Here is a 27,659-nt window from a genome sequence, read left to right as displayed (position 1 = left end):
TTAAAGATTTGTTTATTTGAGAAAGGGAGAGCATGAGTGGGATGGGTAGAGGGAGAGGGTGAGACAATCTTAAGCAGACTCCACATTGAGCAAGGAACCCATTATGGGGGTCTCCCAACCTTGAGATCATAACCTGAGCTGAAACCCAGAGTCAGATGTTTAACTGGTGTGCCACACAGGTACCCACAAAAGATTTCTTTTGTAGGACAAAATTACCCATTTAACAATAACCTCAGAATGATTTTTAAAAGTGCCAACACAAATTTTGTTTCCATGTAAATTTTAGATATAATTGTGAAAATTATCATTAAAATAGATATATTGGTAATGTTTATTATATGATGTTGATTTTAAAAATAATATAAATTTCCACATATACAATGATCCTAATGACATATTAGGTTGTGGTAAGATGATGTGGTTATTATGATCTGTTTTGTGTTACTTTCAAATTTTACTTGAACAATATATCACTTTTTAATGAAAAGGAAAAACTTTCAAAAATAGAAAATTGATGCATGGTTTATTATCTTAGTGCATACAGATATGAGACTAAAATAAATGTTAGCAATCTGTTGAAATCAAGTTTAGAATCACTTGATTTTATGAGAAGCCTTCTAGAATAAAAATAAAATTCAGATCGATTTTGTGTCCCCAAACCAAACTATTTCCTCAAAGAAATTATGGGCTGGCACACATCCAAATATTTGTAATGTTCTAAAATGGAATATGGATGGGTTAAATAGGTAATGGGAATTAAGGAGTACACTTGTAGTGAGGAATACAAGGTGTTGAATGGACGTGTTGAATCACTATATTGTACATCTGAAACTGTTATATTGTATGTTAACTAACTGGAATGAACAAATGAATGAATGAATGAATGAGGGCACCTGTTGCCTGGCTGGCTCACTCAGTAAAGCATGCAACTATTGACATCAGGGTTGTGAGTTCAAGTCCCACACTGGATGTAAAGATTAGTTAAAAAATAAAATCTTACTAAAGAAACAATTAATTTTAAAAAAATAGCATAGGAGCTAATGTTTCCATGGGATTCAGATAAAGTATTTTGTAAAATGAAATCATTTTGTGTTTAGAAGCCAAAGTTTCAATACTGATTTTTCAGATTCCCAATAATCTAGTCATTTGCAGTGTTTAAGAATATATCAGCCCATATTTGAAATAAACCTTTAAACCAATGATATAAAAGGAATCATTTTTCTTATAAGATCTATAAGAAAATCTTATAAGTCTTATAAGACTATTTTTCTTCTAAGACATCAAATGTAGCACATTTGATAATCACAAACCACATCTGATAACAAATAACCACATAGAATATTCTAAAACAGTAAAAAAAACTATTTAGATACACTGCCTGGTACTCATCACACTAAGTTTACTCCTTAACCCTATACCTCTTTAACTAATCGCCCACCCACCTCCCCTCTGGTAACCATCAGTTTGTTCTCTATAGTTAGGAGTCTGTTCTATTTCTTGGTTTGCCTCTCTCTTTCTTCCCCCTCTGCTTGTTTGTTTTGTTTCCTAATTTCCACATAGAAGTGAAATCATATAGTATCTGTCTTTCTCTGACTTATTTCATCCAGTGCAATACTCTCTAGTTCCATACATCTCATTGCAAATGGAAAGATTTCATCCTTTTTTATGGCTCAGTAATATCCCATTGTGTATATATACCACATATCCTTTATCCATTCATCAGTTGATGGACACTGACCATTTAATTCATTTTCTTAGTAACTGAAAGTTGCTAATTGACACAAAGGAAAAAGGATCATGCTTTTTCTCTTTCTATGGGAAACAGAATTATTGATCATAAATACTCGTCTTGTCACCCACTCCTCCCCTCATGTGCCCTGGAAGTAATCTTCCAGGCTTGATCATATTGTTTGCTTTAGTCCATGAAATGTGTGGTGCCATGATAAATGCAATGTCCTGACAGAGCTTTAAATCAATTGCATGGTTTGGCTTGGTGTCCCTGAGTTGTTACTATTAATAAAAAGATGATATAAAAAAAGTGGTATGAAGAAGTGGTTACTGTTAAATCAAATTAAAATATGTGGCACTAACTGAAAAGGGTAGGAGGTAGGTAAGAGGTTATTGCTGGAGGCTTGACACAGACACCCTTGTTATGCAGCAGGAAAACAGTTGGTGAATCTGTAATCTTTTAATAAAAAATTGATTCACATAAAATCAATGTGTGGTGATAGACAACCAATTTTCAAAGGACTATATTACTAATGTGAACTAGTTATTATTGCTAAAAATGAGAAGTTAATATAATATAAAATCGAGCTCAGGAAAGAACTGTCTTGCGTTCAGGAAGAGATGAAAGAAAGAATAGAGAGGTCAGAAATTCAGTGACATGGCATTCCTTTTACTCATCTCTGTGGGTGTGTATGTGTGTGTGGCATAAACATCATAAACATGCACATACATGTGTATATGTACATTTGTGCCAAGTAGAGTAACTTCAAATCCTTCATAGTTTCTGAGTCAACACTCAGACTCTCAAGAAGGTAGATTCTGCATGGTCATCTGTAGATATGACCAAGCAAAATAATGAAAACAGAAGGATTTCCCACAGGTCAGAGCCAGAAGCAGTTTCTGGGAACTGCTCCCGGAAAACCTAAGCAAAGATATCCTAGTCATAGGGAGTGAGAAGGTAAAACGCTTGATCAGCGACAGTTTAGAAACGCAGTGTTCAGGGACTGCTGTGTCCTTCTACCCTTTCCAGTGGAGGTGCTTATTACAGTTCTCCTGTCCCATTTCACCACTGAATATTGAATGTGAAAGGAGAGGGAGCTAGATAACTTGCATTTTTACTTCAAGGTTATTGAACAATTAGATGGGAATTTTGAGTTTCTTCCTGGAGGAGGTAGCTAGGCAGTGAGTGAACTGCGTATATAAAAAAAAGGGAAGTTTGTATGTGTAGGAAATGTACTGCAGTCGATTTTTTTATTGTTTACAAATACTCCGTTTCTCCTTCCCCACTCTGCTGCCCCTTTCTCTTTTTATATTTGCTTAGTGACTAGATAAGCAATGAATTTATAACATAAATAATGGAAAGCACAAAGAAAATACTAAATATCTACTGAAGGAAACAATAATGAAACAACTAAAGGTTAAAACACACAAAGAAAGCAAAGTGCTAAAGCAAAGAACTTAAGATCATGATAAAAACAGGGTGAAACTGAAGATGCAAGCGTGTTGCATGCAATGAACAAAAGTACAATTCATGTGCCAGAATAAGCCTCCTAATCTTGTTAGGATATGCATTCATGTAAAATTAGTCTCTGCATCTCTGTCTAAAAGAAGCACTTAGACCTTTTTAATTTTTGTGGCCTATGGCAGTAAATGATTGTATTCATTTAACAATCAGACTCTTTACAATTCAGATTTATTCTCCGGGCTGCTAGAGTCAATACTTTGAATTTAACTAGCACAACAATGAATTCATTTATTTTGCTACAGTATATTCTACACTGGGACTTTCACAGCACAGAGTAAGCTGCTACATTAGAGCAATTTTACTGAGAACCAACGCTGAGCCATGTCAGCTATAATCTAGCTTCACACAGAAAATGATAAAAGCAGCAAAGGAGATGGCCTGTTGCCAAAAGGAGTGTCGGGGAAGACTACTACTGACTGTGGACTCTCGACCTTGCTACTGGAAGGTTAACAGGCTCATCTCTCATCAATAGCCCCTCTGATACTTTTGATTCAAAAGACTTTGAGGGGGAGCAGAAATTATGTGTTACATAAACTAATTTAAATTTAAAACAATGTCGCTCAAAGTTAAAATAAAAATTAACAAGAACTGTTAAATCTTTGTCAAAAAATATTGTCAAAAAGATAGCCACAAGTGTGTATAGATTAACTGGGCCCAGGAAATATCTTATCCCAAATACCCAAATAATAAGGGAGAAGGAAATTTCATTTGTCTTTCTGAAAGCATTTGAAAGTACTCTTTATAAAATAAAATTTAAGACCAGCTGTGTGATGTCTGGAGCTCTTATACAATTACTGTCAAAGGACCAAATACTGAAATATGGTCCCTATGACAATTCAAAGTGTTTTCTTCATTAAGCAAATGAGAATCCAATGACAAAGCAAGGGTACAATGATAAAAGACTGTGAATAAATATGATAATCTCCATACTGGCCAAGGTAGCCCTTCTGAAAGATGGTAAGGACTGTCCAAGATTATTAATAAATGAGTAATTGATTTTAAATAGATTATTTAAATACTCCTCCAGCTTCATACAACTAATAATCATTGCACATAATTCCTTGACATTATTAGAAGGTTTTAGCTTATGCCTTATAGATCATAAGCAGGTTGATAATTTTAAAATGTATTTTATTTTTATATTATAATCATGGCCTAATTTTATCTTAAATTATTCATTTTTTCCCAGTATCCACCATTACAACTCATAGAGATATGTAGTTTTTTTTTAATTTTATTTGTCATTTCCCATGACCACTACTGTTCACTGTACTATCAGCTGGAATGAGAGAGTCATAACTCCTTAGCACTAAATATTAGTGGTCTAATCATCTGCAAAAAGTCTGTACATGATAAGTACTAGACATGTAAGGAAATCACTTACAGTTGTTTAAAGTCTACCTGAATTCTACACCTAGGATGTTTATAAAAATATAGTTGTGGCAATGAGATTTCATTAACTGCAAAAAAGTAAAAAGGTTTCTAACACTTGAAAAACACTAAGAGGAACTGAAAATGGCTATGTGATTAACAATGAAAAGAGAGTAAAACACATTATGAAGTATGTTGGAAAACATTCCAAATGTCAACATTAAACATTCAGATTATTATTTATAATAATAAATGCAACAATGTACACAGAGTTTGCATCTGAATTTAATCTTACTTAGGGCAAAATTCTTATACTATACTTCACTGCAAAAGAATATGAGCATTCTTTAATGCAATGCATTCTGGTTTTAAAGGTTTTACGACATACATCATTGCTCAGATCTTAGTTCTAGCTTGGTAAACAAAATGACTTGAAAGTGCACGGCCCATTAACAATATACATTTTCTAAAACTCAACATTAAGTGGAAAAAAATGAATATATATTATACACTCTGCCTAAATCTCCAAAATATAATGTTTTAAAATAGTATAATTTATAAATTCTTGAGATAGAGTATTTAAACATTTTCCATTAAAACAATGAATTTTACAGGTTCAAGAAAAAAGCATCAATATTTACTATAACTCTATTTTTACATGGTATCTATGAGTTACACTGAATTATTATCTTTAAAGTTAAGCATCAGACCTATAGTGCTGTATACGGTTTTGAAATATTACCTTAAGTTTCCACAAGTTATAGCCATTTCAAAATGATTTACATATGCTTACTTGGTAATTTTATTTAGTTAAGAGATGCCTCTAAGTCTTTACAAAGAAAATAGGCTATGTCCAAAATGAATATGCAAGGAAAAGAAAGATGGAAATTTTTGCTTTAGCATCCTGCTATGAGTAGAAAAATTATTTGTGAAGAACAGGGTTGAGAAACTTCAACTGGCTTTGATATGCATATTGTTCAGAGAGTTTCTGGGGCTACGGAAAATCTTCATAAAAAAATCAACTAAAAAACACTTGGTGTCCAAAGAACATTGAACCTAAGTGTAATTGAAATAGAGGAAAATGATATAATGCATTTATCAAGGAGTTTCAGCTAAATGTTCAAAATATGTTACAGAAAAAATATAAAAGATTGAGAAGGTAGATTTGTACTGAAATATTCTTAATAGTTAATGATATACTGAATACAGTCTCTTGATGTTAGTTCATAAAAATAGACAATGTAAATTTGAAAAAAATATTTTAATGGATTAATATTGGCAACTATAAGCTTTTTTTGGAAAAATGTAAAAGCATGGTATACTCATACTTTACGTATATGCGGATGTTATATTCATATATGGAGGCTATAGCTTCTTATCAAAAGTAGGAGAGACGGCATCATGATTTTGTAAGGAATAATTGAGATAACTATTTCTCAAAGAATATTCTCCTTTATATGATTTACCCAATTACTGTTTCCATTTTTTTTCCTTGCCTGTCATAACTTCTCCTATAATCAGACACAAATAAAGCTTTTTTTTTTTCTTCTTCATCTTTTAACTTACACATCCACACTGGATTATTCAGTATTTTGAAAACAATGGGTACCTTTTATATCTTCCAGTATTTTCCCATGGTGTTTTCTCCACCCATATTGACAATGAATAACATCCTAATCAATTTCTCCATTAAATAAATGTGTACTCTTGATAGCTCAAATGGTTCTTATTTGATCAGGCCTACTTCTAACTACCTATCCTCCACCTTGTGGTGAAATTTAGCACAGTTTGCATATACCCACTTCTTTGAGTATACTTACTCACTGAATTGTGAGGTCCCCAAAGACATTGTGACCTCTACCTTAAACAATTCCTGGCACACAACATTTAACATTCATCCAGTCTTAGGTCTTAAGTATCATTCTTATGGCAACAGTTTTTGCAAACTTATATATTCAATCTAGACCTCTCAGGAAATCCAGACTTGGATATCCAACTGATTTTATGTCCAGCTGCCTAAGTGACCTGCCCCCTTGAATATCTAATAAGCATCTTAAACTTAACAAGACCAATTAGTGTTCTTGATTGCTGCCTAACTTGTCCTAGTTCTTATCATCTCAGGTTGTGTCACTATATACCCAGGTATTGAAGACAAAAACCATTCAAATCACTATCTTCTCTTTGTGGACTACTATCCTAGCCTCTATAAAGTTGTCTCCCTACTTCCACTATTCACAGAGCAGTCAGAGTTATCTAGTTTTCTTTTATTTTAACAATTTTATTGCAATAGAATATGCAGACCATAAAATTCACCATAATGTAGAATCCAGTGAGTTTTAATATATCTAAAAAGTTATGCAACCATCATCACACCATCTAATGAACATATCCATCATGCCAAATGCAATCTCTTGCCTATTTGCTGTCAGTCTTCATTCCCGCATCCGGTATCAGGTTTTCTCTATATATTTACCTTTTCTGCACATTTCACGTAAACATAATCATACAATATTGGTACTTTGTGTTTGCCTTCATTCATTTAGATTTTGTTTATTCCTTAACCATAGATGGATAATTAGATCATTCCCACTTTTTGACTATTATGAATAATGCTATTATAAACACTACACACACATTCTTGTGTGGACAATCTTTTTCATTTCCCTTGGGCAAATACCTAGAAATGGAATTGCAGGGTCATGTAGTGACTCTATGATTAATATTTTGAGAAAAATAGCTCTACCAACTTTAAATTCCCTTCAGCAATGCATGAGACCTCCACTTTCTCCACATTCTCGTCAACACTTATTATCTTTTTTATTGTACCATCCCAATGGATATGAAATGGTATCTCATTGTATGTATGTTTATTATTTGTTCATTGTGAAAAGATATATATACACCAAAACTTGCCATCTTAACTAATTTAAGCATACAATTTAATGGTATTAATTATATTCAGAATGTTTATGACATTTATTACTATCTATTTCCAGTATGACTCAACACCCCAACAGAGGCCCAATACCCATTCAGCAATAAGTTCCATGCCCTGCTCCCAGTCTCATTGTGGTTTTTGACTTGCATTTCCCTAGTGACACTGATGTTGAGCATCTTTTAAAGTGCTCAATGATCTGGGGCACCTGGGTGCCTCAGTTGGTTAAGCAACTGCCTTCAGCTCAGGTCATGATCCCAGAGTCCCGGGATCAAGTCCCACATCGGGCTCCCAGCTCCATGGGGAGTCTGCTTCTCCCTCTGACCTTCTCCCCTCTCATGCTCTCTCTCTCTCAAATAAATAAATAAATAATCTTTTTTTAAAAAAGTGCTCAATGATCATTCACATGTGTTCTTAGGAGAAGTATATAGTCAAATAATTTGCCCACTTCTAAATTGAGTTATTTGTCTTATTAAGTTGCAAAGGTTCTTTATATATTCTGAACACTAGATTCTTATGAAATAAGTGATTTACAAAATTTTCTTTCATTCTGTGGGTTGCCTTTTCACTTTCTTGATTGTGTCTTTTGAAGTGCAAATTTTTTTCATTTTGATGGAGCCCAACGTATTTTTTCGTTTATTGCCTGAGCTTTTGGTGATATATCTAAAAAATCATTGCCTAACCCAAGGTAATTAAGATACATTCTTATGTTTTCTTCAAAGAGTTTTATAGTTTTAGCCCTTACATTAATATATAAGATGCATTTTTAGATTTTTCTCTTGTAAGGACCCAAATTTATGTTCTTACATCTAGATGTCCAGCTGTCCCAGCCCAACTTGTTGAAAAGACATTTCCACAACTAAATTTACTTGGCACCTTTGTCAAAAAAAATTGACCATAAATGTAAGAGTTTATTTCTCAACTCTTAGTTTTATTTCACTGATCTATATAGGTCTATATCATTATGACACTACCACACTACTTTGATTGCTATAGCTTAGCAGTAAATGTTGAAATCAGCCAGTGTATGTCCTCAAACTTGTTCTTTCAAGACTACTTTGGCTCTTTGGGGTCCTTTGCATTTTCATGTGAATTTTAAGATCAGCTTGCCAATTTTTTCTACAATTCAGCTGGGATAATACTATGGATTGTGTTGAGTCTATAGATCACTTTGGGGAGCACAGAGCAATCTTTTAAAAGTATAAATCATCTAGTGTAATTCCTGCATAAAATCTAATGACTTCCCAGCTTACATAAAAGGAAACCCAAATTTACTAAAAGAACAAATTCAACAGGACACTAAATTCATCTAGGAGGGTGAGGTAAATCTTCATTAAGAAAGTGACATTTGGGGGCGCCTGGGTGGCTCAGTGGGTTAGAGCCTCTGCCTTCGGCTCGGGTCATGATCCCGGGGTCCTGGGATTGAGCCCCACATCCAGCTCTCCGCTCCGCAGGGGGCCTGCTTCCTCCCCCCTCTCTCTCTCTCTGTCTGCCTCTCTGCCTACTTGAGATTTCTCTCTCTCTGTCAAATAAATAAAATCTTAAAAAAAAAAAAAAAGAAAGAAAGTGACATTTGGACTATGATCTGAAAAAAGAGTAAGCATTGAGAGATGAAAAAAGAAAAAAAAACAGTAAAGCCAACATTTCTGGTAGAGAGAATATGTCTAAAGACCCTGAAGACTCCTAGATTAGTCTTCCTTGAGGTTTATCAATTTGATTAATTTTTTTCAAACAATCAACTTAGGGATTCATTGATCTTATTATATTTAATTTTCTATCTCATTAATTCCTGCTTTTGTCTTTATTATTATTCCATGCCATCCATTATTTTTTTATTTCATTCCATCCATTTTACTTGGATTTAATTTTTTCTTTTCCTAACTTTTGATATGGATCCTTATATCACTGATTTCAGCCTTTTATCTCTTCTGATATAAGGATTTTAAACTACCACTTTCTTGGTAAGCACTGTGTTGCTGCCTGTCATAAAAGTTTAATATTTGCATCTGATTTATCATTTCATCCAAAATATTCTCTAATTTCTATTATAATGTTATCTAGGACTCATAGGTTACATAGGACAGACTCCTTAATTTCTAAATATATAGAAATTCCTATTTATATTCCTGTTATTTAGCTCTAGCTTAACTTCACTTTGGTAAAAGAACAAACCCTTTTTGAGTTTACATGTATTTATCATCTTATGAAAATATTTTTTTTTTAAGATTTTATTTATTTATTTGAGAGACAGAGATCACAAGCAGGCAGAGGGGCAGGCAGAGAGAGAGGAGGAAACGGGCTCCACGCTGAGCAGAGAGGCTGATGCGGGGCTTGATCCCAAGACCCTAGGATCCCTAGGATCATGACCCGAGCCGAAGGCAGAGGCTTTAGCCCACTGAGCTACCCAGGCACCCCAAATCATTTTAATAATATAGATAATATAGATAATTCTCACAGATGAAAAAGTCTATACTGATGTAGTTAAGAAATAGTCAGTTAGCCCCTCCAAAGCACAATCCAATCATTTTCAAAAGAATCCTACCAAACCATTTGGTACAGAAATTCCAATGATATTTAGATGGTTTAAGGTCAGAAAACTAGAAGGAATACTTCCAAATCTTACTTGTGAATTGTGTAGCATATAAATACTAAAGACTAAAAAAGATTACACACACAAAAAGAACACTATAGATCAATATCACTTTAGATATTGATGTAAATTTCTAAATTAAATAAGCAAATAGATTCCAGCAACACATTCAAATAATAATTGATCATCATCATGAGTATTTATTACAAGATTATAGGAATGGTTAAATATTAGAAAATATGTTATTACTATATAATATATTGCTTGATTTAAGAAGAAAATAATGTATTTCCACAGAAAATAAAAAGGTATTTGATACAAATTCAACATAAATTCTTAGCAAAAGCATCCAATTCAATGAAAATATTATTTAATATGATTTCATGGATAGATAAATTAATCAATTGATCTAAAAGCCCCAAAGCATTTTACTTAATGGGAAATCACTGAAGACATTTCCACCAAAGTTAGAAATAAGACAAGGATGTCCACCATCACCTCTACCATTAGTAACACTGTACTGAAGATATTAGCCAGTATAATTAGACAAAAGAAATAAATCTGAAGTATAAATATTAGAAAAAGAGGAAATAACTTTTTAGTTAATGTAACTGTATACCTGGAAGACCCTTAAGTATGAACTGAAATATTATTACAAGCAATAAAGGAATTCAGTGCAGCATACAGCATGTTCAATTAGTAAATATAAGTAAATCTTTCTATGTGTGCATGTCTTATATACATGTGTCTATAAACTTAAAGGAAGATATACAAAACTTATTTGAAAAAATCTTTAAAATATTACTTAAAGACACAAAAGTAGATGGTAAGACATATTATATTCTTGGTTAGGAAGACTGAAAATCTGAAAGGTAACAGTTCTACCTAAATTAATTTATAATTTTAATTTAATCTCAGTATTTATACCAATAGTCTCTTTTTCCTCCAGAATATGACAAACCAATTATAACATTTATTTATAAAAATAAGTTTGTAAGAATACCCAATAAAATTATGAAAACAAAAGAATGAGAGGTAGCCAATGTACCAGCAAGAAAATATTTTGGGACGCCTGGGTGGCTCAGTTGGTTGAGCGGCTGCCTTCGGCTCAGGTCATGATCCCAGTGTCCTGGGATCGAGTCCCACATCGGGCTCCTTGCTCGGCAGGGAGTCTGCTTCTCCCTCTGCCTCTGCCTGCCTCTCTGTCTGCCTGTGCTCGCTCTCTCTCCCTCTCTCTCTCTGATAAATAAATAAAATCTTAAAAAAAAATTTAAAAAAAGAAAAAGAAAATATTTTATAATATATAATATTTATTAGTGGTGCATGAACAGAGAGACCTATAAAGCAACACAGAAATTATAAGAATTTAGAATGTGTTAATGAGAATATCTCTAAATACTGAAATAGAGAATAATCTGTCAATAAATGGTGATGGATGACCTGATAGCCATCAGGGGAAGATTAAGTTGTATCAAATATTTAAATATGTGATGAATTAAAGATGTTCAAAAATTCTTTATCACTTCTCCCATAAAGAGGTGTGACAATCTATTTCTTAATACCCTTGAATCTGAGATGCTCCTATGACTGCTTTTGCCCACATAATACAGTGGAGGTGATAGTATTATAGGGAAGTAATAGGCTTAGCCTTCAAGAGAAACTGCAGCTGCCACTTCCTCCCTCTCAAAACTCAGCTACCTCGCTCTTCTGGAACAAAACTGAAGCCCAAAGCCAACAGCCTGCACTGAGCCCTTAACCAAGGGCCAGTCTGTCATTAAAACTTCTTTCAAGAAGATTCTCCAGCCTACCTTGTAACTGCCTCCCTTGATGCCATGTTGGAGAGAGATTTGCTAAGTTCCTATCATGTCTCCTTCTCTCCTGAGCCCTGCCTAAATTATAAGCAATGATGATTTTTGTTATGTTAAGCCATTAAGATTTGAGGTGAAACAATTTATTGGCCCAAAGCAACAAGGCATTATCTCTCACAATTGTTTATGTTAAGTGGAAAGTTCTGCCCGCTTGGTGTCAGTTGTTTTGCTGGGATGACCACAGTCAACTGGAGGCTCAACTGAGAACCCATGTGGGATGAAAGGTCCAGCACCTGGACAACCTTTCTCTTCTGGAGACCTGACTGGGACCTCAGTTGAAGCTACTGTCTGCTGGAGCTGATTCTCTTTGAAATGGGCCACTCAGCTGGGGCAGCCTTCTTACATGGTGGTTGGGCACCAAGAAGTGTTTAATTGGTAAGCTTCCAAGATAAAAGAACTGCCCACTTAATTAAGGACTAGGTGTCAAAGTGACAAAGCGCCACTCCAAACAAAACTGATTAGGAGCACTGGGTGTGGTACAAAAATAATGAATACTGTTATGCTGAAAATAAAAAATAAATTAAAAAAATAAAGAAAAAAAAAACCTGATTAGTCAAAGCAGTCAGAGAGCCCCAGTCTAGAGTCAGTATAGAAAGGGCTTACACAAGGGTGTGTCTATATGGGCCATGGGGAGGAGGGTACCAAAGTACAAGCCTAAACAAAATGTTAAAAAAAAAAAAAAAAAGCCATAGCATTTCTAGAAGAAAACATGGAAAAGTCCTTTATAATCTATGACTATTCTGGAAGTCAAAATTCTGGAAGTCAAAAAGAGAAGCTGAACAATTTGACATTAAATATGAATAACATCTTCATTTTTTTTTTTTTTTTTAGTTTGTTCTTCCACCAATCACTAGTGAAAGACCAAAAAAACTGCCTCCATGTTTAATTAATCTGGGAATAAAGAAACAGGAGACTCTATTTCGACAAACCCAGCACAACCACTCCCCCAAGGCGGCTTGCCAAAAACTTTGCTAAACCAAGAATGAACGTTGCCCCTCAATATACCAAGAATGCGGAGATACAGAATCTCAAGAAGTTGGTGGTATGAGCAACAGAAATCATAATAGACGTTAAGAAGTACACCAAAACGAAAAAGAAAAAAGTTGAAAACTACTGCATCTAAAAGCAAACTCTGTTATGGGAAACCACGCATTTTAACCCCCGAGGTGGGTGTACCATTCCTGGAAGTACTGCAATACCAGGTCGATGAGTGGAGTGGACGGAGCAAGCTTCTATTCCATCTCCCTGCTCCAAAAATCCATTTAATATATTGTCCTCGGATAGAGGACATATCAGATATTAAACTGATAATAACAGATACTATACTTGATCTTAGCCAAAAGGCCGAGAAGCGATAACATCTTCATTTTTTTTTAAATAGGTAAAGAATCAATAACAAGCTGAGAAAAGAAACTCTAGCCCATTTCAGAGAGAAAAGGCAAACTACAAAGAATTTCTAGAAATAATAAAAAATGAACAATCTAATAGAAACAGGGCAAAGAACATGAACAGTATGCAGTAAAAGAAAAACAAATGGTCCTTAAACAAGAGAACATATTCTCGACCTTATTCAAGAAGTACAGATTAGAACCATTCTGAAATACATTTCTCACTTCTCAATTGGCAAAAATCCAATATGACTACATATTCTTCATTCAGTTGGCTGGAAAATACAGAGCTAAAACTATACTTTCTGGTAAAAGCTATACAAATTAGAAATGTAATTACCAGTAAGTCAGTAATCTCATTTGGAATGTATACTGTAGTTTTACCTGCAATGCATAAAAAATGACCTATGCACAAAGATTCAAAGACAGGAAAAAATACCAAGTGTCCATTTATACGAGTTAAATAAAACCAGACTACAACATGCTATGAAATATTATGTACCTGTAAAAAAAGTAATAAAGAAGGCCTGCAATGCAAAGATATTCAGGTTATGTTCTTAAATGACAAGAGTGATGGACAGCAGAGGATACATACCATATTTTTATTCTAAAATATGAATTTATTCTCACCTTAATATTTCTGGCATTGTGATGTACTGTATAATCAATGCCATGTCACATTTTAAGTGCCAGTATTTTTTTTCCTATTTGGTGATACATTAAAAATGTTATACATCACACTGCATGATATTTCAGGTCTGAAAAAGTATGGAAATATATTATTTTGTGTAAGAAATATGGTAAATAAGATGATATAATTGCATTTGTTGAAATTTGCATTAAAAAAAATAAAAGGATACATAAGAAACAGTGCTATACGGGGAGAGGGAGCAAAGGAATAGACAAAGCTGTAGTTGGATGTGAAACTTCTCTATATATTTTTATTTTGTTCTAATTTTTTTAAAAATAAGACTGGATCAGACTCATCTCTTTTTTGTCCCCATGGGTTAACCACAGTTTGTTAAATATATTGTACAAACCTTGACTTTAATTTTGCTATTAGGATATAAGAATGACATTTGTGCAGCTCCTAAGTTTTAGTAATAGCCTACCCCACTGGTGTGCTAGAGGACTAGTTCCCACTTTTTTTTTTTTAGTTTTTTACTTTAATTCCAGTATAAATAACATATAGTGTTATAGTATGTTTATGTGTATAATATAGTGTCTCAATAATTCTATACATTATTCAGTGCTCCTCATAACTATACTCTTTCTTTTTTTAAGATTTTATTTATTTATTTATTTATTTATTTAATTTGACAGAGAGAGATCACAAGCAGGCAGAGAGAGAGGAGGAAGCAGGCTCCCCGCTGAGCAGAGAGCCCGATGCGGGGCTCGATCCCAGGACTCTGGGACCATGACCTGAGCCTAAGGCAGAGGCTTTAACCCACTGAGCCACCCAGGCGCCCCTCATAACCATGCTCTTTTTTTTTTTTGTAAAGATTTTATTTATTTATTTGACACAGAGAGATCAGAAGTAATGGAGAGACAGGCAGAGAGAGAGAGAGAGGGAAGCAGGCTCCCTGCTGAGCAGAGAGCCCGATGCGGGACTCGATCCCAGGACCCCGAGATCATGACCTGAACCGAAGGCAGCAGCTTAACCCACTGAGCCACTCAGGGGCCCCTAACTATACTCTTAATCACCTATTTCACCCATCCCCCCATCCATCTCCAATCTGATAACCATCAGTTTGTTCTCTATAATTAAGAGTCAGTTTCTTGGTTTCTCTTTCTATCTCCTTTTGTTCATCTGTTTTTTCTTAAATTCCACATATGACTGAAATCATACAGTATTTGTCTTTGACCAACTTATTTCATTTAGCATTATACTCCCTTGCTCCATCCATGTTATTGCAAAGGGCAAGATTTCGTTCTTTTTTTTGTGGCTGAATAATGTTGCATATACCATGAAACATGTATATGTTTATATAATATATATAATTATATATGTATATATAATTATATACATATTAAACATTATATATGTATATATATGTGTGTATATATATACACACACATACATACATACATACCACATCTTCTTTATCTATTCATTTATCAATGTATCAATGGACAATTAGGCTGCTTCCACACTTTGGCTATTTAAATAATGCTGCAATAAACATAGTGGTTCCTGTATTCCTTTGACTTAGTATTTTTATATTTTGGACATAAATGTTCATAGTGCAGTTGGTATATCATAGAGTGGTTCTGTTTTTAACTTTTTGAGGAACTTCCATACTGTTTTCCCTAGTGGCTGCACAAATTCGTATTCCCACCAACAGTGCATGAAGGTTTCTTTTCCTCCACATCCTTGCCAACACTTGTAGTCTCTATGTTTTTGACTTTCACCTATACTGACAAGTGTGAAGTGGTATCTCATTGTGGTTTTGATTTGCATTTCCCTGATGATTAAGGATGTTGAGCATCTTTTCATGTGCCTGCTGGCCATCTGTATGTCTTCTTTAGAGATATGTCTATTCATGACTTCAGCTAATTTTATAACTGGATTATTTAGTTTTTGGATGTTGATTTGTATCAGATCTTTATCTAGTTTGGAGATGAATCATTTATCAGATAGGTCATTTGCAAATACCTTCTTCCATGCAGTAGGATGCCTTTTGGTTTTATTTATTGTTTCTTTCATTATACAGAAGCTTTTAATTTTGATGTTGTCCCAATAATACTCATTTATTTATTTATTTATTTATTTACTCTTATTACCCTTTGCATCAGGAGACATATATAGAAAAATGTTGGTATGGTCCATGTTAGACATATTACTGCCTGTGCTCTCTTTAGGATTTTTATGGTTTCAGATCTCACATTTAGCTCTCAAATCCATTTTGAATTTATTTTTGTGTATAGTATAATAAAATGGTCCAGTTTCATTCTTTTGAATGGTGCTGTCCAGCTTTCCCAGAACCATTAATTGAATACACTTTTTCTCATTGATATTCTTTCCTGCTTTGTCTAAGATTAATTAACTACAGAATTGTGGGTTTACTTCTGGATTTTCTATTCTATTCTTTTGATCTATGTGTCTGTTTTTGTGTTAGTACTATACTGTTTTGATGACTACAGCTTTGTTGTATAACTTGAACTCTGGAATCATGATACCTCTGGTTTTTTCTCTTTCAAGATTGCCTTTACTATTTGGGGTCTTTTATGGTTCCATATGAATTTTAGGATTGCTTGTTCTAGTTCTGTGAAAAATACTGTTGGTATTTGCATGTAGGTATTTCCATAGGGATTGCATTAAATGCATAGATTGCTTTGGGTAGTATAGACATTTTAATAATATTTGTTCTTCCAATCCATGAGCAAGGAATGTCTTTCTGATTCTTTGTGTCATCTCTATTTTTCTTCATCAATGTGTTACAGTTTTTAGAGAACAGGTCTTTAAATTCTTTGGTTAAGTTTATTCCTAGGCGTTTTATTCTTTTTGGTGTAACTGTAAATGGGATTGCTTTCTTATTTTCTTTCTTGCTGCATCATTATTAGTGTATAGAAATGCAACAGATTTTGTTCACAATGATTTCATATGCTGTGAGTTTACTGAATTTGTCAGTTCTAGTAGTTTTTTGTTTGAGTCTTTAGGGTTTTCTTTATATAATATCATGTCATCTGCAACAGTGAAAGTTTTTCAGGATCCAGATGCTTTTTATTTCCTTTTGTTATCTGATCGCTGTGGCTAGGACTTCCAGCACTATGTTGGATGAAAGTGGTAAGAGTGGACATCCTTATCTTGTTCCTGACCTTAGGGGAAGTGCTCTCAGTATGTCCCCATTGAGAATGATACTAGCTGTGGATTTTTCATATATTGTCTATATTATATTTTTATCATGAATGGATACAGGACTTTGTCAAATGCTTTTTCTATATTTATTGAAATGATTATATGGTTTTTATTCTTTATCTTTTTGATGTGCTGTATTATGTTGATTGATTTCCAAATACTGAACCACTCCTTGCATCCTAGGAATAAGTCCCACTTGATCATGGTGAGTGATTTCTTTTTAATGTACTGTTAGATTTGGTTTATTAGTATTTTGTTGAAGATTTTTGCATCTATGTTCAACAGAGATACTGGCCTATAGTTCTCTTTTTGTGTGTGTGGTTTTTTTTAACGATTTATTTATTTGAAAGCCAGAGATCATAACCAGAGAGGCAGGCAGAGAGAGAGGGGGAAGCAGGCTCCCCACTGAGCAGAGAGCCCAATGTGGGGCTCAATCCCAGGACGCTGGCATCATTACCTGAGCTGAAGGCAGAGGCTTTAACCCACTGAGCCACCCAGGCGTCCCTTCTGTGGTGTTTTTGTCTGGTTTTAGTATCCGTGTGAGGTTGACCTCATAAAATAAATTTGGAAGTTTTTCTTTGTTTTCTATTTTTTGGAGAAGTTTGAGAAGAATAGATATTGACTCTTTTTTTAAATGATTGGTAGAATTCACTTTGGAAGCCATCTGATCCTAGACTTTGAGAGTTTTTTTTTTTTTTTTTTAATTACTGATTCTATTTTATTTTTGGTAATTGGTGTGTGCAAAACTTCTGTTTTATATTGATTCAATTTTCTGAAGTTACAGATTTCTAGGAATTTATCCTTTTCTTCTAGGTTTTCCAACTTGTTGCCATATAATTTTTCATAATATTCTCTTACATTTATTTGTTTACTGTGGTAAAGGTTGTTATTTCTCCTCACTTGCTATTTTGTTTATAAGTCTTCCTTTTTTTTTTTTTTTTTTTTGATGAGTTTGGCTAGAGTTTTATCCATTTTGTATTTTTTCAAAGAAGTAGCTCCTGGATTTACTGATCTCTTCTACTGTTTGTTTTGCTTTGTTATAGTTTCTGTATCATTTATTTCTACAGTAATCTTTGTGATAATAAATCTTAATCCTTCCTTTCACTGGTTTGGGATTTTGTCTCTTCTCATTTTTCTAGTTCTTTTAGACATACATTTAGGTTGTTTACTTGATATTTTTCTTGCATCTTAAGGTAGACTTATATTGCTACAAACCTCCCTTTTAGAACTGCTTTTCCTGCATTCCAAAGATTTTGGACCATTGTGTTTTCATTTTCATTTATTTCCATGTATTTTTTTTATTTCCTCCCTCATTGACACATGCATTTTTTAGCAAACTATTTAACCTCCATGTATTTGTGCTCTTTCCAAATTATTTCTTATGGTTGATTTCTAGATTCACAGTGTGTGGTCAGAATAAATGTATGGTATGATTTAGATCTTTTGAAATTTGTTGAGACTTGTTTTGTGCCCTAATATGTGACCCATTCTGAAGAATGTTCCATGTGTACTCAAAGAGAATGTGTATTCTACTGTTTAAAGATGAAATGTTCTGAATAGATCTGTTAAGTCCATCTGGTCCAGTGTGTCATTGTTTCTCTGTTGATTTCCTGTTTGGATGATCTTTTGGATGATCCATTGATATGAGGGGTGTTAAAGTCTCCTATTTTTTTTAATTTTTTATTTTTTATAAACATATATTTTTATCCCCAGGGGTACAGGTCTGTGAATCACCAGGTTTACACACTTCACAGAAAATCTCCTATTTTTGCATCACTATTAATTAGTTCCTTTATGTTTGTTATTAATTAATTTATATATTTGGGTGCTCTAATGTTGGGCTCGTAAATACTTAGATTTGCTATATCCTCTGTTGAATTATCACCTTTATTATTCTATAGTCCTTCTTTGTCTCTTGTAACAGTCTTTGTTTTTGTTTTTGTGTTGTTTTTTAAGTAGGCTCCATGCTCAGTGTGGAGTCAACAAGGGGCTTGAATTCATGACCCTGAGATCAAAACCTGAGCTGAAATCAAGGGTCGGATGCTTAACCAACTGAGCCACCCAGGTACACCAACAGTCTTTGTTCTAAGGTCTACTTTGTCAGGGCAGCTGGGTGGCTCAGCCGGTAAAGCATCTGGATTCCCCTCATGTCATGGTCCTGGGATTGAGCCCGTATCGGGCTCCCTGCTCAGCAGGAAGACTGATTCTCCCTCTCCCTCTCCCTCTGCCACTCGCCCTGCTTTTTCTCTTTCTCTCTCTTTTTCAAATACACAAATGAAATCTTTTAAAAAATTAAGTCTACTGGATCCAATATAAGTATTGCTACCTTGGCTTTCTTTTGACATCCATTTGCATGACAAATATGTCTCCATTTCCTTGCTTTCAATCTGTAGGCATTTTGGGGGCTAAAATGAGTCTCCTTCTTATAGACAACACATTGATGGGCCTTGTTTTATTATCCACTCTGCACGTAATGTCATTTGATTGCTGCATTTAGTCTATTTACATTCAACGTAATTACTATGAGATATATATTTATTAGCACTTTGTTATTGGTTTTGAGGTTATTTTGTAGTTTTTTTCTCTTATATTTTCTTCTCATGTTCTCTTTCATGGTTTGCTGGCTTTCTTTTGTGATATACTTGAATTCCTTTCTCTTTATTTTTTGCATATCTATTACTGGATTTTTGATTTGTGATTACCATTTGGTTAGTAGTATATAATATCTTCAGGTAGCAGTCTATATAAAGTTGATGGTCACTTAAGTTTAAATCCCTTCTTTATTCCTTTCCTCCCACCCCAAGTTTTAGATATATGGTGTCATATTTTACATCCTTTTATTTTGTGAGTCCCTTGACTGATTTTCACAGACTTTTCAGACTTATTTTTACTGCATTCTTTATTTTTCATGCTCTCACTTATGGTCTTTCCTTTCCACTCAAAAGTCCCATTTAATGTTTCTTGTAGGGGTGGTTTAGTGGTCATGAAATCCTTTATTTTCTGTTTGTCTTGGAAACTCTTTATCTCTCCTTCTATTCTGCTTCTATACTCTGCTAGGCAGAGTATTCTTGGCTGTAGCTTTTTCCCTTTTAGCATTCTGAATATATAGTGCCTTTCCCTCTAGCCTGCAAAGTATCTGCTGAAAAATCAGCTGATAGCCTAATGGGGACTCTGTTCTATGTAACTGTCTTCTCTTGCTCCTTTTAAGCTTTTTTCTTTGTCACTAATATTTGCCATTTTAATTACTATGTATTAGCATGGGCCTCCTTGGGTTGATTTTGTTGGGGGATCTGTACCTCCTGGATCTGGATTTCTGGTTTTTTTTCTTCAGTTTAGAGAAGTTCTAAGCTATTATTTCCTTCAAATTAATTTTCTGCCCCTCTTTCCCTCTCTACTTCTGTGATCCCTATAATGTAAATGCTATGATGTTTGATGGAGTCACTGACTTCTTTAAGTCTGTTCTCATTTTGCACATTTTTCTCCCAATTGCTCAGCTTGATTACTTTCCATTACTCTGTCTTTCACATTATTCATTCATTCCTCTGGTCCCTCTAGTCTGCTATTTATTCTGTCAAGTGTATTTTTAATTTTAATTATTGTATTCATCATGTCTGATTGGTTCTTTTCTGTTAAGGGTCTTCCTGATGTCCTCTACTCTTTTTTCAAGTCCAGTGAGTATCTTTATGATCATTACTTTAAATTCTCTATCAGGCATATTACTTATCTCCATTTTACTTTGGTCTTTTGCTGTGATATTGTCCTGTTCTTTCATTTGGTTCATATTTCTCTCTCTTCATTTTGCCTATCATGTGTCTGTTTCTGTGTGTTAGGAAAGTCAGCTATGTCTCTTAAAAGTAGTGGGTGGAGGACACACTTTAAACAAGGTGGCACTGATCCTCTTCCACAAGGGACATACAGCTGCCCCAGAGACTGAAAACTGTCTTGCTGGAGCAGCTCCACAAAGTGTAGGGAGTGCAGTTTTCACAAGGTGCATGTGTCCTCTGCAAGAGGTTGGGAGATGCAGTATTGAGAAGTTTTGTGCTGGTCTTCTGGGGGAGAGTACCTGTAGCACTGGGACTGAGGCAGAGCTGGCTGCAGAGGGCAAAGTGCAGTGTAAGCGCATTAAGTAGTGAAAGCACTGATTGCAGCAGATGGACATATGATTATGCTGGGGGGTGGGGGAGGGAAATGGTGCCTGCCAGCTCCTTTGTTCCTGTAGAAGTCCCTGAGGACTTGTACATTGATTTTGTATCCTGCCACATTACTGAATTGCTGTATGAGTTCTAGTAGTTTGAGGTGAAGTCTTTTGAGTTTTCCATATTAAGTATCATGTCATCTGCAAAGAGAGAAAGTTTGACTTCTTCATTGCCAATTTGAATACTTTTTATTTCTTTTTGTTGTCTGATTGCTGTTGCTCAGACTTCTAGTACTATGTTGAACAAGACTGGATAGAGTGAGCATCTTTGTCATGTTCCTACTCTCAGAGGGAAGGCTGTCAGCTTTTCCCCACTGAGGATGATATTTGCTGTGGGTTTTTCATAGATAGGTTTTATGAAGTTGAGGAATGTTCCCTCTATCCCTATACTTTGAATCATTTTAATGAGGAATGGATGATGTATCTTGTCAAATGCTTTTTCTGCATCAGTGAAAGAACCAAGTGGTTCTTCTCTCTTCTCTCACTGATTTATTCTATCATATTGACTGATTTTTGAATGTTGAACCTCCCTTGCATCCCATGGATGAATCCCACCCGGTCATGGTGGATAATCTTTTTAATATACTGTTGGATCCTATTACCTAGGATCTTGTTGAGAATCTTAACATCCATATTCATCAGGGATATTGGTCTGAAATTCTCCTTTTTGGTGGGTTCTTTACCTGGTTTGGGGATCTGGGAAATACTGGCTTCATAAAAAGAGTCTGGAAGTTTTCTATTTTTCGAATCAGCTTCAGAAAAATAGGTATTATTTCTTCTTTGAATGTTTGGTAGAATTCTCCAGGGAATCCATCAGGTCCTGGGCTCTTGTTTTTTGGGAGGTTTTTGAGCACTGCTGCAATCTCGTTATTAGATATAGATCTATTCAGGTTGTCAGTTTCTTCCTGATTCAGTCTTGGAAGTTTATAGGTTTCCAGGAATGCATCCATTTCGTCTAGGTTGCTTAACTTATTGCCATATAAGTGCTGATAATAATTTCTGATGATTGTTTCTATTTCCTTGGTGTTAGTCATAATCTCTCCCTTTTCATTTATAATTGTATTGATTTGGGTCCTCTCTCTTTTCTTTTGGATTAGTTTGGCCAATGGTTTATCGATCTTACTGATTCTTTAAAAAAACCAGCTTCTTAGTTTCACTGATGTGTTCTACTGTATCTCTAGTTTCTATCTCATTGATCTCTGCTCTAATCGTGATTATTTCCCTTCTTTGAGTGGGGTTGGCTTAATTTGTTGTTGATTTTCCAGTTCTTTAAGGTGTAAAGAGAGCTGGTGTATTCTGGATTTTTCAATTTTTTTTTTTGAGGGAGGCTTGGATGGCTATATATTTCCCCCTTAGGACCAACTTTGCTGTATCCCATAGGTTTTGGACCGAAGGTCTTCATTCTCATTGGGTTCCATGAATTGTTTAAGTTCTTCTTTGATTTTCAGGTTGATCCAAACATTCTTAAGCAAGGTGGTCTTTAGCTTCCAAGTGTTTGAATTCCTTCCAAACTTTTTCTTGTGGTTGAGTTCCAGGTTCAAAGCATTGTGGTCTGAGATTATGCAGGGGATAATCTCAATCTTTTGGTATCAGTTGAACCCCTATTTTGACCCAATATGTGATCTATTCTGAAGAATGTTCCATGTATACTCAAAAAGAAGGAGTATTCTGTTGTTTTAGGGTGGAATGTTCTTTATATTTTCAAAGCCAAATGCTATGGGGATTTTTCTTCCCTATGCAGCTCCCCAGTGTGATAATCTGTTTCTCAGCCAGTCTTCCAGATGCATTCTGGGTTATTTGCATTAATGTGAGTGTTATCTAGTTGTACCCATGGGATAAGGATGAGTTTAGGGTCCTCCTACTCCACCATCTTTCTCTGAAGTCAATTTTGTTCTAAGTTTTAAACGATGTGAATGTATTACTCATCTAAAAGTTAAACTAATTAAAATAAAAACTTGTACTATAAAATCAATTTAAAAATACTGTTCAAAAGAATCTGTACTTGCTTTTTACTCACCACATCATATTCTTGCTACAATAAAATCTGAGTTTTGACCAAACATTGAGAACTTACTGAGGGCTTTATATTCAAGATCTAAATTCTGGCATAGAAATTTAGGGTAATACCCAATCCTTGTAGATAGGATCAATAGGTCTTTATGGTCAAAATAACTGAAAATATTATTACCAAAGTGATATTTCTAGAATTTAAACTCTTTAACACAATAAAAGGCTAGAACATGATTTTAGTAATTGGATATCAAACCTTCAATGGATATCGTTTATTTTCTTTAATGCTCCTGTACTCAGATTATTAAGTTCACTTTCAATATTAAATTTTTGGCATTAAAAAAAAGGTGAAGCCAATTATAATGTGTTCCATTTCTTGTAAACTTCAATATTAAGAAGGACTTACCATAATATCCTTTTTCCTGTAGCTGAAATAACACATATCACCAAGCTTTAACAGCCTGCACAAAATGTGCCGGCCACTTACTATGTATGACAATAACCTCTGCTAGACAGGAGTCTCTGTACCACACACATAAAAAGTTATTTCACTGTTATCGTTAACTGCCAGCTTTGAGCATCAAAGTCACCTTCATTTGAAATCAAACATTTATCTTAAGAAAAATAAAAAGTAATTCTAGGCACAATAATGAGGCATATTAAGTAGAGTAACAACTAGATAAAGGATGATAGTACTCAAGCTGCCACCAAATATTTCACTTATCAGGTAGCAAGATAATAAAGGTTTTATAAAGGTTAAACAAAAAGGAATCACAGACATTGTGACTGTTACTTATTGTTATGCATTATTCTCCTTGCAAGAACTTTCTGGAGAATTTATTTGGTTTTCACCATCTTAATTAAACTTTCTGTTATTAAAATACCTTCTAGTGTTTCACTAATGAGCAGGTAATTTGCTAATTTGAAGATGTAAAAAAATGAGTAAGTCCTAACAAAATAAGGAAATAATATGTTCCTACATTGATCTAAATTTATATCTTTACATACAATTTGAATAAGTATATGATTATACTTTTAAATTAAAAATTGACTAAAAATAAAACTATCAATAGGACATCAAAGTGAAATGAATCTTAAATTTTTTTTTTTAACCTTTTAATCGGTATTGGCATATAAGGCATCCCTGACTGACTTATCTGATGTAAACTTTCAATTAGTTTATATTTTTCTTGATAAAATAGATCCATCAAAATTAAATGGAAAACAAATTTAATTAGGCAAACCCTAATTATGAATTAATCTCTAAAACAAAATGAGAGGGACGCCTGGGTGGCTCAGTTGGTTAAGCAGCTGCTTTCGGCTCAGGTCATGATCCCAGTGTCCTGGGATCGAGTCCCACATCAGGCTCCTTGCTCGGCAGGGAGCCTGTTTCTTCCTCTGCCTCTGCCTGCCTCTCTGTCTGCCTGTGCTCGCTTGCTCTCTCTCCCTCTATCCCCGACAAATAAATAAATAAAATCTTAAAAAAAATAAAATAAAACAAAATGAGATGTTTTCATTTGGAAAAAAATTACCCCCATTCATCTCAGACATATATTAAAACAAAGTAATCCACTTTGCCATACACAGTAAAGAAAAAACAGGATAGCAGTCTAAAACATTTACTAATTCTAACTTGTGAAATACTAAGAATAAAAAGCTATGATCTAAGATATTAATATTCTGAGCAGTCATCATCTAGCCACTTAAGTTTCTAGCCACCACAAGATTCTACACTCAATCTTAACAAAAACTTATGAACTTTTCAAAGTTTTAGAATGAAAGACAACAGAGTTGTTTACCCAGTCCTGGGTAGTTGCTAACAATATGTTACGCAAATAAGGTGCTCTGGGTAAACACCATTTGCAGGACCTATCTGACAGGCAAGTGCACCATTTACCGTGTCTTCTCCAAAATTGGATTTCAGCTGCCAGTAATTGGGGTATGGTTCACAAACTAGTGTGTGGTAATTGGTCATTAATGTACTGATGTCCTCACTTCTTGGGAAGCCTCCAGGGGTCTATGTTAGAGACCCTGAGTAGGATTCCTGCATTCACAATAAGCCTTACCTGTTTACCTTAGAGTATTTTAAGAACCTATCCTTTAATGTATACCTTGATATGAAAAAGGCTGTTATGGTAAGAAATAGTATAATTTCTAGTACAGGATGTATTAAAAAAGTAATACTCTAAATACTTTGGCATTTTTCATTTGTTTAAAATAATTGATAAAATGACTTATAGTCATCCATAAAGGTTATAATTTAGCATCTTTATACATTCCATCCAGACTCCTTAAACATCCATGGTAGTCTCCATGGTATCATTTAGAATACAACTACCCTAAAATAGTAGTGCATTTTCATTAAATAATGTTACATTTCAAAGCATTTTCTATATAGAAAATAATTTTATGCAACTTGTATCAATACTTTAAGATAAAGGAATAGCCAAAGGTTATATGTAAATTACTAATTTTGTAAAGTAAGCAAAACTGACTTACTGCTTAATTCATAGTTAGTTCATGTGTTAAGCAAATAGCTATTCTGAAAGCAATAATAAATTGTCTATGAACAGACACTTCTCCAATGAAGACATACAAATGGCTATCAGACACATGAAAAAATGTTCATCAGCACTAGCCATCAGGGAGATTCAAATTAAAACCACATTGAGATACCACCTTACACCAGTTAGAATGGCCAAAATTAGCAAGATAGGAAACAACATGTGTTGGAGAGGATGCGGAGAAAGGGGAACCCTCTTACACTGTTGGTGGGAATGCAAGTTGGTGCAGCCACTTTGGAGAACAGTGTGGAGATTCCTCAAGAAATTAAAAATAGAGCTTCCCTATGACCCTGCAATTGGACTACTGGGTATTTACCCCAAAGATATAGATGTTGTGAAAAGAAGGGCCATCTGTACCCCAATGTTTATAGCAGCAATGGCCACAGTCACCAAACTGTGGGAAAAAACAAGATGCCCTTCAATGGACGAATGGATAAGGAAGATGTGGTCCATATACACTATAGAGTATTGTGCCTCCATCAGAAAGGATGAATACCCAACTTTTGTAGCAACATGGACAGGACTGGAAGAGATTATGCTGAGTGAAATAAGTCAAGCAGAGAGAGTCAATTATCATATGGCTTCACTTATTTGTGGAGCATAACAAATAACAAGGAGGACAACGGGAGATGGAGAGGAAAAGGGAGTTGAGGGAAATTGGAAGGGGAGGTGAACCATGAGACACTATGGACTCTGAAAAACAACCTGAGGGTTTTGAAGGGGCAGGGGATGGGAGGTTGGGGGAACCAGGTGGTGGGTATTAGGGAGGGCACAGATTGCACGGAGCACTGGGTGTGGGGCAAAAACAATGAATACTGTTACGCTGAAAAGAAATAAATAATTCTAAAAAATTGTCTATATCTGTTTGAGATAAATGTTTTATATTCAATGATACAATACGAAACCAGCTTCTGAGAATGGTGTATACCTCTCATTTTGATTTAACTATGAGCCTTATATAGGATTATTTAAACAATTATGTATGGTTTTTGAAAGTCAAAGTCAATATTCCAATTATAAACCTCATTGGAGTCCACAATGTCAGAACTTCAGGATGTATTAAGAAGAAGTGAGAAGTTAATATTTTTGGTGAGGCACCTTAAAAGAAATAGTCTAAGTAGGATCTTGTTGACCTATACATTATTGAAATTGATGTGCTTTTACAGATATAACTTGGCATTCAGTTTTATTTTTATTTTTTTAAATGCCAGGATAATTAAGGACAGTGTTATATTAGCTTCAGATATAAAATATAGTGATTCAACAATTCAATACATTACTCAGTGTTCATCACAATAAATATACTCTTTATTCCCTTCACCTATTTTACCCATTCTCCCTACCCAGCTCACTTCTGGTAACCACCAGTTCGTTTTGTGCATTTTAGAGTCTGGTTTGTCTCTTTTTCCCTTTGGTTTTTTTGTTTCTTAAATTCCTCATATTAGTGAAATCATATGGTATTTGTCTTCTTCTGACTTATTTCACTTAGCATTACACTCTTTAACTCCATCCATGTTGTTTCAAAGGGCAAAATTTTATCCTTTTTTGCGGCTGAGTAATACTCCATTATTACATTATATATATATATATATATATATATATATATATATATATATATATATATAT

At 34.4% G+C, this 27,659-nt stretch overlaps 1 protein-coding gene and 1 non-coding gene across 4 annotated transcripts in view; both read right to left on the bottom strand.

Moving 5' to 3' along the window:
* Positions 1–27,659, bottom strand: part of ATRNL1 (attractin like 1) — an 806,361-nt gene that overhangs the window by 364,922 nt on the left and 413,780 nt on the right. The gene's annotated exons all lie outside the window — the stretch shown is intronic.
* LOC132016922 (U2 spliceosomal RNA) lies at positions 13,183–13,373 on the bottom strand. Its single transcript, XR_009404059.1, has one exon. It is a non-coding gene; the product is annotated as a U2 spliceosomal RNA (small nuclear RNA).

Source organism: Mustela nigripes, chromosome 4, assembly GCF_022355385.1.
Source record: "Mustela nigripes isolate SB6536 chromosome 4, MUSNIG.SB6536, whole genome shotgun sequence".
Lineage (NCBI taxonomy): Eukaryota > Metazoa > Chordata > Mammalia > Carnivora > Mustelidae > Mustela > Mustela nigripes.
The sequence above is the reverse complement of the archived record's forward strand: the minus strand, read 5'-3'. Positions and strand labels throughout refer to the sequence as shown.